The sequence below is a fragment of the Callithrix jacchus genome, chromosome 3, assembly GCF_049354715.1.
Source record: "Callithrix jacchus isolate 240 chromosome 3, calJac240_pri, whole genome shotgun sequence".
NCBI classification, from domain to species: domain Eukaryota; kingdom Metazoa; phylum Chordata; class Mammalia; order Primates; family Cebidae; genus Callithrix; species Callithrix jacchus.
The window spans coordinates 76,760,421-76,775,774 of record NC_133504.1 but is presented as its reverse complement, the minus strand read 5'-3'; the positions used below and the strand labels follow the sequence as shown (position 1 = coordinate 76,775,774).

The following is a 15,354-nucleotide window of genomic DNA, read 5'->3' as shown; positions in this document are numbered from 1 at the left end:
CATCTCCAGATGAGGACATTCAGAAACATCAAGTGACTTGACCAAGATCACATAGCTACTAAGGGCTGGAACCAGGATTTAACCCCAAGTGGTTGAGTGTGGAGCCGAAAACATATAATGAGACACCTACCATGGGCCAGAAGCTATGTTGAGCTCCTTACATTCATGGCTTAATCTCATAAGAATATTACATTATACAGTTGACTCTTGAACAACATGGATTTGAATGTCACTTGTACACTTAGAGGCAGATTTTTTTCAATAAAAGTTACATGAAGTGTGCCTGACTCTCCTGCCTTGCCTTCTACCTCCTTCACCTCAACTGTCTCTGCCATTTTTGAGAAAGCAAGACCAACACCTCCTCTTACTTCTCCTCTCCAGACTACTCAATGGGAAAACAATGAGGATAACACGTTTTATAATGATCTACTTCCACTTAATGAATAGTAAGTATATTTTCTTTTTCTTATGATTTTCTTAACATTTTATTACCCTAGCTTACTTTGTTGTAAGAATACAGTATATATATGTATAGCAGTATATTATATATATACCATACAAAATATGTATTAATTTAACTATTTATGTTATTGATAAGCATTCAGATCAACAATAGGCTATTAGGAGTAAAGTTTGGGGAAAGTTATATGTGGATTTTTGACTGCATGGGAGAGTTAATGCCCCTAAGCTGCATGCTGTTAAAGTGTCAACTATGGGTATTATTATCCCCATTCAGTAGACAAAGAAAATCAAGGAACAAAGAAACTATTTTCTATTCAAGGTCACCCAGCTGATGATGAGTGGAGTGAGATTCAAATGCTAGTCTGTCTGCAGAGCCTGAACACTCAACCACTTTAGTACCCTGCCCCAAACACTGTCCTTACATTGTGGTAATTATATGGGTATATTGTGAAGTAAACTGGAAATTTCATTCTTAAACACTTTTTTAAATGAATTTTGTTTTAAAACAAAATAAGAGCAGAAATGTTTGCATTTGCAGAGAGTTCCTTGGGCTAGGCTTTCATGCCTCTTATACGGGGTATACACATACTTTGTCTGATTTGGTGTACTTTGAGGAAAGTTAACATAGACAATACAAGCCTTGTGGATTTTTGCACAGAGAATTGCCTGGAAATAAAAACATTGTTTTAAGAGAATTATATGGAAAGTTCGGGCTTGGAGAAAAAACCTAAATTAGAGTAGAATTGAAGTGGCAGAGGAGAGTCAAAATGAAAGATAAATGCTGAAGAGAAAAAAATTGGTGAAAGACAATATAAAAGACAAGAGTTCAAACATAAAGTGGAACAGAAACTAAAGAGTAGGCTAAGGATAAGTTATTTTGAGGGAGAGGGAGAGAAATTCAGATTTGGAAATGAATTAGCATGGAGTCTTTGGACCTGCATCAAACTTTTGAGATCATCTAGAATGATCTTTAAATCCAATTTCCTTATTTGATTATAGAGAGATACTGAGACCTAGACAGTGAAATGATTTATTCAGAGTTATCAAGTGGTAAGAATTAGAGCCAGATCTTAAGCTATAGTGTATTCAGATGATATTAAAAACTGTCACCTGGCTTGGTCGCTCACACCTGTAATCCCAGCACTTTGGGAGGCTGAGGAGGGCAGATCACGAGGTTAAGCGATCGAGACCATCTGGGCCAATATAGTAAAACCCCATCTCTACTAAAATACAAAAATTAGCTGGGTGTGGTAGTGTGCACCTGTAGTCCCAGCTACTTGGGTGGCTGAGGCAGGAGAATTGCTTGAACCTGGGAGGCGGAGGTTGCAGTGAACCAAGATCACACCACTGCACTCCAGTCTGGTGCCTGGTGACAGAACAAGACTCTGTCTCAAAAAAAAAAAAAAAAAAAAAAAAACCATTGTCAGGAGAAATATTCTGTTGAAACTTAGGAAATGAGGACCTGAAATACAGGCAAAAGACAAGGAATTTAATGTTTATTTAGGAATTATCCTAAGAGATGATGGTCAAAATTCTGCAACTAGGTAAGGTCCTCAAAGTTGGGAGTTTATGAAAGGATGAACAGATGTACAGATGTGCTCAGACACAACTGGGTACAAAATTGGGGTTGGGGATGAAACCACATAAGGCAAGAGGAGGCAGTGTCAGTAAGGGGATGTAAGAGTGAGACTCAACAAAACAAAGAAGAAACTTAAACAGAGGAGAGAACGAGGAGTTAGGCTGAGGAAAGAAATTTTAAGATGTTCTGGGAAGTCCAGAGAACTAAATACCTAGGAAAACTCAAAGATGAGGACTGAGAAAGGACCATTTGAATTTTTCAAGAAGTGGTGAGAGCCGTTTTAATTGTGCTAGGTTTTTAAGAGGTGAAGAGAAAGGAATTTGAGAACCTATGTGCCAGAAATTATGATAGGGATGTTCATGCAAACTTTTATTTATCATTATTATTAGTAGTATTATTATTGAGACAGGATCTTTCTGTGTTGCCCAGGTTAAAGTGCATAGCTATATTCACTGGCACTATTACAGCATACTGCAGCCTTGAACTCCTGGCCTCAAGCAATTCTTCTGCTTACCTCCCAAGCAGATGGGACTACAGGTACATGCTACTGCACCTGTCCATGCAAACCTTTAAATACCTTCCCAATCTTTACATTTCCCACTCCTTTAACTTTTCTGTTTTAATTTCAAGAGATAGGCAGGAAATATTTTCAATAGATATGATTAATGTGAGGCTAGCAATGAGGAGAATACAACCTTGAGTTTTTTGAGGTCAGGCACTGTTTTGTCTGTGTCCAACACAAAACTTGGTATATACTAGGTCCCCAGTGAACAGAAAATAAATAAAATGTGCCTGGTTAGTAATGGAGTGGTTAGTAACAGAATATTACTTTCTTGGTTTGCTGATGCTTGCGCTACATTTAGCACCTTCTTTAGGACAGCTACTGAAGTTGAAATTGTATTTAAATACCCTGTATACAGAGTACCAGAAAATACTATGAGGTTCTGGGATGAAAATAGTCTGTTAAGCTATTTAATGAAATGCATTAAGTCTCTCTCCTCAACTTCTTATTCCCTATAGTAGCTATTTGGTTTGGATTAACTCAACTCCAGACTCCAAGAGTGAATCCTGATTGATCAATCAGTGAGTTCCCTTTGCCACAGGGAAGCCAACTCATGCTTAGGCCAGCTGAGTGCAAGACATTTGCCTGGTCATAGAGATTAAGAAATAGTCTTATCAGCAAAAAGTCAGAGCATTTTCTGGGAATTCTGGCATCTTTTTACCTTCCTTTTGGGATTATGATTCATGTTACAAGTCAAAAATCACAACTTGTCTGCTTGATGCTTCCTTTTGTAGCTTCATTTTCCTAAAGCTTAAGCCAGTAAACAGTATCCTGGAAAAATGGACAGGAGAGAAAGTGATCCTTTTAGACTAGGAAGGGAAAGGTGGTCTATGGGGCACAGGGGAACTACACTTTGCTCTCTAAGGAGCCCTTGGAAGGAATGGCTATATAGTACACTGAGAGAGGCCAGTCTGAGCCACTAGAATTTGACTGAAAAAAACATCCATGCCAAGGGTGGCACAGCAGGATTAGAATGACCCATCCTGATCCTGCTGACTACAACCCTGTGTCTCATCAGTAAGTAGTATACAAAAATGAACCAGCAGTGACCCATAGGACTGATATGTTTGGACTTATATGAAACTCTAGGGCCTTTGTATAGCTTTGCTCAGGGGAGCCTAGTGAAGACCGACACTGAATTATCTCCCAGCTTGACCTTAAAGAAAATAGAAAAATACAATTTTTTATTTTGCTTACCTGAATTTGGGAACTAAGAATCATACTGCCTTAGTGATCTTCTACATTATGATAAAATCCATAACAACTAACATGCAATGGCTTAAACATAGAAGTGCCCAACAAGTGTATGATGAATGCATGGATGAAAGGATAGCATTTTAAAAACTAGATTTGAAAGCTAGTGCTGTAACAGAGGCTATAACAGTCCCCCAATGAACAACTTTGAGGATAATAATGAGCAATAATCAGAGATCATCCAGACTCTAAATAGGTCTATAAGAATCAAGCCAAGGTGGGTTATTTTTCAGTTGTACTAAGTATTATTAAAGTATATAAGCTTGGCATTAGCCTACATCTGGGTCATTGATGCCAAAAAAAAGCTGAGTAGAAAAGAAAACAAGAGAACTCCAAGTTGCTCTCCATGATTTGAGTTAGAGCTGTCTGCTTCATCATCCAAGCACAACAGAAGTGCAGGTGCAGGCAAGGGGATAGCACTCAGTAAAAGAGCCCATGTGACCTTGAAAGTGACAGAATTTATTCACTGTGTAGAACAGTTTAACAAGTGATTGAGTGGCTCCAGTGTGTTTTAGAAGTCTTGGTTTATTTTCCCCAATGTTGGGATTGTCCTTTTGGAAAACCCTATAAATTAGGTTCTGATCTAGAAACTATGGTCTATCAGTTAACTCCCCAAATTTGGCAGTAAAACAATACAGTAAATTCATTACGAACTCCTGAAAGAGTTTTAACAGTCTTAAATGTTTTTATAATGCTATTGAACAGGAAACAAAGTTTATGTTTTGTATTGAATTTTTCTGTAATCAAAGAAGTGTGTCTGTTGTAGAACTGAAGTTACCTAATTGGTCCATGATATTTGAGTCATATTCAATATGAAGTGTTGTATTGGATTACCTCATTATTTATTAAATTGTATTTGAAAGATGATGACAAATAGCTACATAGGATGATTATAATTAGTAAGAAGCCATGTTCAATTTAACTGGCAGGGAGTAATATTGATGCAAAGATGGACAAGTGTTTTCTAAGTGTTCTCATAACTGACAGTATATTATAAAATAGGTCAAGCATGTACTTTACGTAAAAGAAATTACTTCATACTTTCGCAGTTCTCTTGTTCATATGATAAAAAATGTCACACAAAATTGACCCCAAAACACATTTCTTTTGATGACAGATGAAGTACAGAGTCACTGCATACTGACAGAAAGAAATACTTCCAAAATATATCCCTCCACAACAACTTTGGGATGGTTAATAAACCTCAAAGGAACTGAACTTGAAAAGCAAGCTTATAGGCTGCATAGTGTTAATGACTGCTTTTCATTGCCCTGAGTCCATGGGGAATAGCTCAAGAAATTGTATGTGTCTTCCACTGGAATGGTGTGTTTTTTAATCAAATAGGCACATGTCTATTCAGCTATTTGCCTCTAAACCATCTTTGTGCTGTTCTTATCTATTACTTATAAAGTTAAAAATATAAAGGTGACAGAACAAAAGTATAAAAACAGGAAAAATTGCATGATGACAGCAAAACTAGTTTTAATGGATCATTTGGCAGGGGTGTCCAATGTGCTTTGAGTGTGGACTTCAAAACTGTCAGTTAATGGGGGAAAGAACAAGGAGAAAGAAGAGATGAATAGATATATTTTCCTACTCCAACCTTGCTTACAAAATGGATCAAGTGCCAAGGGAAACTTAAGGTCACTTTGCCTCTATTTTCCTTGATGTCACTTCCCCTCTTCTTTTTCCATGGTAATGTAGGAAAGCTTGAACTCAACCAGAATGCTGTGGATGTCTCAGAACAGGGTAAAGTCATCCTGGCAATAGAGCAACAGTTCTCACTTTTTAATGTTCTTTTTGCTGTTATGACCTGACTGAGAGTTCCTGAACGTCTTGCAAGTCACGCCAGGCCATTATTCTTTCTACTTTCCTTTATGAGAGTCATCCATTTCAAAAGCACCCTATGGGTTGAGACATTACCCAAATTATTGTCCAAGTTATCCCTGAAGGGAGTAAATTGATATATATCAATAATGTGACATAGCAGAATATCTTCCTGTAGTCACTAACAGTGTCCTAGGAGCAAGAAGATGAAGGGACTTCAAGTCATCTCTCAGAGCCTCATTTTGTTACGTGCCTGAGTGCTATAGTTCAACATGTAAGTGCTCTTATTCCACTGAATTCTCCTTAACTGTCTCCGTTTTTCATCATGCATTTCTTTACCTATGATGGGCTTTAGGCTACCCACACCTTGGTATTTGAGGAAACAGCAGAAATAGGCCATCAACACTGGAAAGAATTATCTTCACCCTTTCTCCCATGAAGTGAGCCATAAAAGCTAGGTGGCCTTCTCTCCAGAATGGGTCATAAGATACCATTCCAGAGAGGTCTTCCCTGTACCCAGAGGAAAGGAATGTTCTTATCTCTGAAGATACAGAGACACAGAGAAGAATCTAAGCAAATAGATCTTGCTCATTTCCCTAGCTTATCAAATGTCAGCTAAAGAATATTGATTACGTGAAAGAAAATGTAAATTTCTTGTTAAGTAATTTAAAAATATTACTTTAAAAGTAAAATAAAGGGGAGGACTCAAGATGGCGCTGTGAGAACAACCCAGAATTGAAGCTCTCACTGGATTTGTGGAGAGGGTGAGTCGGGGACGCATTTCCAGACGGATCGTAGTTGCCCACAGAACGGGGAAATTCCCAGGTATAAAAGAGACGCGGGACGCCAGGCAGAGGTCTTGGCTGGTGTAGCCGGCAGCCGGTCGGCTCCAGCCCGCGCCGGAGTGCAGAGGTGCTCCACAGCGCTCCATACAAAAGCGCACTGTTACGGGTGCCTTGTTGAACCGGCAAACTGAGACCTGAGAGGGCTGAACTTGAGACTGAATGGGACGTGGACAGTGAGCCAGCCCAGGAAATCCTAGGGACACAGCGTTTGGGTTAGCGCAGTGTGACAAACAAAACGGCGATTCCAAATGCTCCCAGTGAGGAGGTTTTCTTAAAGCGCAGCTCAGTGGGGGAGGGGCGTCTGCCATTACCGAGGCAATCAGCCCCTACTGAGGTACACGCCCATTGCTGATGCAGCCTGCCGTTGCTGAGGCAACCTGGTACAACAGAGAGACTCCGCCACAGGGCATAGCCCGAGGCAACAGGGCAGAGACCGCAGCAGAAGGGCAGAGCCTGCAGCAACAGGGCGAACCTCACACCAGCAGGGCGGAGCCTCGGCAGGCAATTAGTGACTAGACTGCCTCCTAGCTGGGCAGGACAGCGAGGTGGACACTCACAAGGAAAGCCCCCTCCCCCCCCAGACAGAGCATCTGAGAAAAAACGGTTTTTTTCAGCCTAACAGCCCTGAATGAACAACAGAGCTCACAGCTCAGCACTTGAGCTCCTACAAAGTACAGACTGTCTCCTCAAGCAGCTCCCTGACCCCGCTATATGCAAAAGACTGACATTTGGCAGGCATCATTCTGGGACAAAAATAGCAGAAAAAGAAACTGGTAGCATCCCTCGCTCTTCCGCAGCCGCTACAGGTGCACCACAGACAAGCAGGGCCTGGAGTGGACTTCAGCAGTTGTACAGCGAAGGGGTGAGACTGGTAGAAGGAAAACCAAGTAACAGAAATACTTCATCATCAATAATCTGGGTGTCCACTCAGAGACCCAATCGAAAAGTCAGCAACTACACAGACGACAGGTGGATAAATCCACAAAGATGGGAAGAAACCAGCGCAAAAAGGAGGAAAACACCCAAAACCAGAACACCTCGTCGCCTAGAAAGGACCAAAATTTCTCACCAGCAAGGGAACAAAGTTGGATGGAGAATGACTGTCATGAAATGTTGGAATTAGACTTCAGAAGGTGGATAATGAGAAACTTGTGAGCTAAAAGAACATGTTTTAGATCAACGCAAAGAAACTAAGAACCTTGAAAAAATATTTGAGGAAATGATAACAAGAATGGATACCTTAGAGAGGAATATGAATGAATTAAAGGAGCTGAAAAACACAATACGAGAACTTCGCGAAGCATGCACAAGTTTCAATAGCTGAATGGACCAAGCAGAAGAAAGAATATCAGAAGTCGAAGATCAACTTAATGAAATAAAACGAGAAACCAAGATCAGAGAAAAAAGCGCAAAAAGGAATGAACAAAGTCTCCAAGAAATGTGGGACTATGTGAAGAGACCTAACCTATGTTTGATAGGCATACCAGAATGTGATGAAGAGAATGAATCCAAGTTGGAAAATACTCTTCAGGACATTATCCAGGAAAATTTCCCCCACCTAGCAAGACAGGCCAACACTCAATTGCAGGAAATACAGAGAACACCACAAAGATATTCCGCAAGAAGAGCAACCCCAAGGCACAAAATCGTCAGATTCAACAAGGTTGAAATAAAGGAGAAAATACTAAGGGCAGCCAGAGAGAAAGGTCGGGTCACCCACAAAGGGAAGCCCATAGACTCACAGCAGATCTCTCAGCAGAAACTCTACAAGCCAGAAGAGAGTGGGGGCCAATATTTAACATCCTTAAAGAAAAGAACTGTCAACCCAGAAGTTCATATCCAGCCAAACTGAGCTTCAGAAGTGAAGGAAAAATAAAATCCTTTACAAACAAGCAAGTACTCAGAGATTTTGTCAACACCAGGCCTGCTTTACAAGAGCTCCTGAAAGGGGCACTACACATAGAAAGGAACAACCAGTACCAGCCATTCCAAAATCGCACTAAATGCTAAAGAGCATCAACATAATGAAGAATCTACAACAACTAACGGGCAAAACAGCCAGCTAGCATCAAAATGGCAGTATCAAATTCACACATAACAATATTAACCCTAAATGTAAATGGACTAAATGCACCAATCAAAAGACACAGACTGGCAAATTGGATAAAAAGCCAAAACCCATCAGTGTTCTATATCCAGGAAACCCATCTCACATGCAAGGATACACAAAGGCTCAAAATAAAGGGATGGAGGAAGATTTACCAAGCAAATGGAGAGCAAAAGAAAGCAGGAGTTGCAATTCTCATCTCTGATAAAATAGACTTTAAAGCAACAAAGATCAAAAGAGACAAAGAAGGCCATTACATAATGGTAAAAGGATCGATACAACAAGAAGAGCTAACGATCCTAAACAAATATGGACCCAATACAGGAGCACCCAGATACATAAGGCAAGTTCTTAACGACTTACAAAGAGACTTAGACCCCCTAATAGTGGGAGACTTTAACACTCCACTGTCAATATTAGACAGATCAATCAGACAGAAAATCAACAAGGATATCCAGGGCTTCAACTCAGACCTGGAACAAGCAAACCTCATAGACATTTACAGAACTCTCCACCCCAAATCCACAGAATATACATTCTTCTCAGCACCACATCATACGTACTCTAAAATTGACCACACATTTGGAAGTAAAGCACTGCTTAGCAAATGCAAAACAACTGAAATCATAACAAACAGCCTCTCAGAGCATAGTGCAATCAAGTTAGAACTTAGAATTCAGAAACCAACCCAGAACCGCACAGCTTCATGGAAACTGAACAACTGGCTCTTGAATGTTGACTGGATAAGCAACGAAATGAAGGCAGACATAAAGAAGTTCTTCAAAACCAATGAGAACGAAGACACCACATGCCAGAATCCCTGGGACACATTTAAAGCAGTCTCTAGAGGAAAGTATATAGCAATAAGTGCCCATATGAGAAGAATGGAGAGATCCAAAATTGACACCCTATCGTCAAAATTGAAAGAGCTAGAGGAGCAAGATCAAAAAAACTCAAAACCCAGCAGAAGACAAGAAATTACTAAGATCAGAGCTGAGCTGAAGGAGATTGAGACACGAAAAACCCTTCAAACAATCAATAAATCCAAGAGCTGGTTTTTTGAACAGATCAACAAAATAGACCACTAGCCAGATTGATTAAAAAGAAAAGAGAGAACAACCAAATAGATGCAATAAAAAATGATAAAGGGGAAATCACCACAGATTCCACAGAAATTCAAACCATCATCAGAGAATATTACAAACAACTCTATGCACATAAACTAGTAAACCTGGAAGAAATGGATAAATTCCTGGACTCCTGTGTCCTCCCAAGCCAAAACAGGAGGAAGCTGAAACTATGAATAGACCAATAACAAGGTCAGAAGTCGAGGCAGCAATTAAGAGCCAACCACACAAAAAAAAGCCCAGGTCCAGACAGGTTCACAGCCGAATTCTACCAGACACACAAAGAGGAGCTGGTACCATTTCTTCTGAAACTATTCCAAATAATCCAAAAAGAAGGAATCCTTCCCAAATCATTCTATGAGACCAACATCATTCTGATACCAAAACCCAGCAGAGACCCAACAAGTAAAGAAAACTTCAGGCCAATATCCATGATGAACATAGATGCAAAAATCTTCAATAAAATATTGGCAAGCCGATTGCAACAACAAATCAAAAAACTTATTCATCATGATCAAGTAGGATTCATCCCGGGGATGCAAGTCTGGTTCAACATACGCAAGTCTATAAACGTAATTCACCACATAAACAGAACCAAAAACAAAAACCACATGATTATCTCAATTGATGCAGAGAAGGCAGTTGACAAAATTCAACAACCCTTTATGCTAAAAACCCTCAATAAACTCGGTATTGATGGAACGTATCTCAAAGTAATAAAAGCTATTTATGACAAACCAACAGCCAATATCATACTGAATGGGCAAAAACTGGAAGCATTCCCTTTGAAATCTGGCACTAGACAAGGATGCCCTCTGTCACCACTCCTATTCAATATAGTACTGGAAGTTCTAGCCACAGCAATCAGGCAAGAAAAATAAATAAAGGGTATTCAGATAGGAGAGGTGGAAGCCAAATTGTCTCTATTTGCAGACGACATGATAGTATACCTAGAAGACTCCACTGCCTCAGCCCAAAAACTCCTGAAACTGATAAGCAACTTCAGCAAAGTCTCAGGATATAAAATCAACGTGCAAAAATCACAAGCCTTCCTCTACACCAATAACAGACTTAAAGAGAGCAAAATTAAGAACGAACTGCCATTCACAATTGCTACAAAAAGAATAAAATACCTTGGAATACAACTCACAAGGAACGTAAGGGACCTCTTCAGGGAAAACTACAAACCACTGCTCAATGAAATCAGAGAGGACACAAACAGATGGAGAAACATTCCATGTTCATGGTTAGGAAGAATTAATATCGTGAAAATGGCTATATTGCCCAAAGTAATTTACAGAATCAATGCTATACCGATCAAGCTACCTTTGACTTTCTTCACAGAACTGGAAAAAACCACCATGAACTTCATATGGAACCAAAAGAGAGCCCGCATAGCCAAGTCAATTCTAAGCAAAAAGAACACAGTGGGGGGCATCACACTACTGGATTTCAAACTATACTACAAGGCTACAGTAATCAAAACAGCATGGTACTGGTACCAAAATGGAGATATAGACAAATGGAACAGAACAGAGGCATCAGAGGCAACACAACATAGCTACAACCATACAATCTTTGATAAACCTGACAGAAACAAGCAATGGGGCAAGGATTCCATGTTCAACAAATGGTGCTGGGAAAACTGGCTAGCCATGTGCAGAAAGCAGAATCTGGATCCCTTCCTGACACCTTACACTAAAATTAACTCCAGATGGATTAAAGACTTAAACATAATACCCGGCACCATAAAAACCCTAAAAGGAAATCTAGGCAAAGCCATCCAGGACATAGGAGTAGGCAAGGACTTTATGAACAAAACACCAAAAGCATTGGCAACAAAAGCCAAAATGGACAAATGGGACCTAATCAAACTCCACAGCTTCTGCACAGCAAAAGGAACAGTCTCTAGTGTGAATCGGCAACCAACAGAATGGGAAAAAATTTTTGCAGTTTACCCGTCTGACAAAGGGCTGATATCCAGAATTTACAAAGAACTCAAACAGATTTACAGGAAAAAAACAAACAAGCCCATTCAAAAGTGGGCAAAGGATATGAACAGACACTTTACGAAAGAAGACATATATGAGGCCAACAATCATATGAAAAAATGCTCATCGTCACTGGCCATCAGAGAGATGCAAATCAAAACCACATTGAGATACCATCTCACGCCAGTTAGAATGGCGATCATTAAAAAATCTGGAGACAACAGATGCTGGAGAGGATGTGGAGAAAAAGGAACACTTTTACACTGTTGGTGGGAGTGTAAATTAGTCCAACCATTGTGGAAGACAGTGTGGCGATTTCTCAAGGCCTTAGAAATAGAAATTCCATTTGACCCAGCAATCCCATTACTGGGTATATATCCAAAGGACTAAAAATTGTTCTACTATAAGGACACATGCACACGAATGTTCATTGCAGCACTGTTTACAATAGCAAAGACCTGGAATCAACCCAAATGCCCATTGATGATAGACTGGATTGGGAAAATGTGGCACATATACACCATAGAATATTATGCAGCAATCAGAAATGATGAGTTTGTGTCGTTTGTGGGGACATGGATGAATCTGGAGAAAATCATTCTCAGCAAACTGACACAAGAACAGAAAATGAAACACCGTATATTCTCACTCATAGGCGGGTGATGAAAAATGAGAACACATGGACACAAAAAGGGGAGTACTAAACACTGGGGTCTATTGGGGGGAAAGGGGAGGGCCAGAGGGAGGGGGAGGTGGGGAGAGATAGCCTGGGGAGAAATGCCAAATGTGGGTGAAGGGGAGAAAGCAAACAAAACACACTGCCATGTGTGTACCTATGCAACTGTATTGCATGCTCTGCACGTGTACCCCAAAACCTAAAATGCAATACGAAATAAAAATAAATTAAAAAAATAAAAAAAAAGTAAAATAAAGGTATACATACTATGACATAGAAAGTACAACTAACCTATATGTTAATGATGAAACTAGAGGTTTTAAATTCTTTATTGTAATGAACCCCATTCTGAGTATGTCTATAGATTATCCCCAATGTGGATTTATTTGATAGGATGTGCTTATGAAAGTATTCCCTCTGTGAGGACAGAATGAATAGACAGGTGAGGCTATAGGTAAATGAGGTAATGTTAAGCGCTTCACACTGTGCCTGGTGCATACCAAAAACTTGGTTAAGCCTAATCATTGCTGCTACGACAACTACTGTTACCATCATCATCATCATAATCATCACTATCATTACTATGATTAAAGTAGAAGAAATTATTTTCAGGGTGAGTTTTAGCACCTTAAGTTTGGTAATTTCCTCATTCACCATTGAGGAAAAACTTTTTGTTGTCTTTTAGATCACACATCACTTCCTGTAATAGTTTGTTTATGTTGCAGATGAAGACAATGGGAGTAAGTAGAATGTAGGTGACATTGTTTCACCCTAAACTTGGAAAGATACAAATAGATATTATCTTAAACTTTCAGGAAAGAAAAAGAATTTCCCTTAACAAACATATCCAGAAAATTAAAATCAAGTACAACTGTTGCCTGAAAATCTGTCCACCTTAACGTTCAAAAATTTAAGTGTGTACACAAGATTCTTTATAGATATAGCTGACAAAAGTTGCTTCTGATATTATAGAAGATATAAAACTGAATTTCAGAACTGTCTCTGCTAAAAATGCATGACATTAAATAAAAATGTTTTGAATAACTCATTTATTTAATCAACACTTTTTATGTTTTAATGAAGTTAATTCTATAATGGCAAATGTTTTTTTATTGAAAACTCTACCTTTTACTTTTGAGGCAGGTATAAAGCAACATGAATGTTTCCTCACCACTACAAACTTGCTCCAAGTTCCTTGGTCTTCTAGGCTCTTGTGAGGAGGTAACGTTTTATTTTTACAAATGACCAGTGGAAAATGGCTTTTGACTATCATCCAATAAATTAACTTGTGAGGATGACTTATGTGTCTTCCACAAGCCAAATAAATAATTTGAGATTTTGGATTATTTGGTAGAGTTATGTGAATTTAGCAAGAAATAGTTAATTTTCTTCTGTGTTTTGCATTTGTTTTACCAAGAAGAGAAAGAGTTGGGCCTTTGAGCTTACTTAGCAATAAATGACAGACAAATCCTAGCACTGGGAGTAATTCCATTTCCATTTTCCAAGTCTGATACTACAGAGCGATATGGCCTTCTTCCCACCTTATTGTATGAAAGTGCCTATGGGAGTTACCGCATCCAAGTTCACAATAGAACACCCCATTAGTCATCAACAACACCTATTAAAAAGCCAAAGAGTCTTAGAATTCCTCTGTAAAATTATTCATCTCAGCATTTTTATTTTTGACATTCAAAATACATTTTCAGGAATCCAAATTCCCAGCCAATACTAAATCCCCATGATTTGACTCCTTAAACTCCCCAGGAAAATACATTCCTAGCTTCTCCTAATTGTTGAGTAGAACATCACAGGCATGATGCTCACTTCTCATGGCTCGAACTTCTCACTGGCAGGTTGGATGGATAATGATACCAGTTCCTGCCCGCAAAGGTATGCTTTAAGAAAATGTAAAAGTTTAAAACAAATATGGAATACTAAAGCAGTTCATTATATATGCTTCGTAATTAGTCATGTAAGAGAAAATCTGTTCATAAGTCTATTCGATGAGAAGAGAAGTTTACACACACAGTATAGTTGGTGCTAGAAACTGTGATCCTGATAAGCTGCTCTTCGGAAAACTCTGGTCACCATTTCAGTTCACAGCAGGACACATTCAAATTATGAAGCTGCCACCCAGGCAAGCCACGGTCCTATGAAACAACTAAGGAAAATGTCCTTCAATCTTGCCTTTGAGTGCAGTAGGGCATCATTAATTTTGCTCTCCATTTTAAGAATAAGAGTTTTTTATTCTTATATAGACTTTATGTCCTTAAACGTTTGGATTTAAAATAAATTTTTAGTGAATAGCTCAGAAATGGAAAACTTACACTTAAAATCTGAAAGAATTATTCTAGCCATTATTGTATATAAAACTCACTTTCCACCTGATACTGTTCTTATGCCCAAGACTTCCGTTTATCTCTCACTTGGATCAGAATATGACAGACATCAGAAGAGAAATAAAATGATTGTTAATCTAGATTATTCTGAAATGAGCAATCCCCTTTATTATACTATGGGACAGCATAATGTACCAAACAGAAAAAGTTATGAACCTTGAAATAGGCAAAAGAGATTATTGGGTGTTCTTTCAGTGTGGCAGTGGGCTTGATATTTGCTTATCTGCAGTACGTTACAACTCTGTAGGAGTGAAGGTTAACTTGCAGATTTTTGTGTATTAGAGATGTGCATAGTTTTTGTCTAGTAGAGTGGATAGCCACAAAGCTAATCACCCTGTAAGACATTAATCAGTTTAATATCTAATCTAACAATTTTATCCTAACATTAAAAATATTACAAATAGATGAATACATAGATAGATGACAGAGAGAAAGAGAGATGATAGATATATTACATACAGATACATATTATAAATATTCTTTGTTAATATTTTACTGGTTCTTCATTTATTAATGAATTAAATA

At 38.8% G+C, this 15,354-nt stretch overlaps 1 long non-coding RNA gene across 3 annotated transcripts in view; it reads left to right on the top strand.

Moving 5' to 3' along the window:
* LOC144581935 (uncharacterized) overlaps nucleotides 1-15,354 on the top strand; it is a 122,681-nt gene that overhangs the window by 53,104 nt on the left and 54,223 nt on the right. For all 3 annotated transcript variants that reach the window (XR_013533410.1, XR_013533409.1, XR_013533408.1), the window contains one exon: nucleotides 382-446. This is a non-coding gene — a long non-coding RNA (uncharacterized LOC144581935). The remainder of the gene's footprint in view (nucleotides 1-381; nucleotides 447-15,354) is intronic.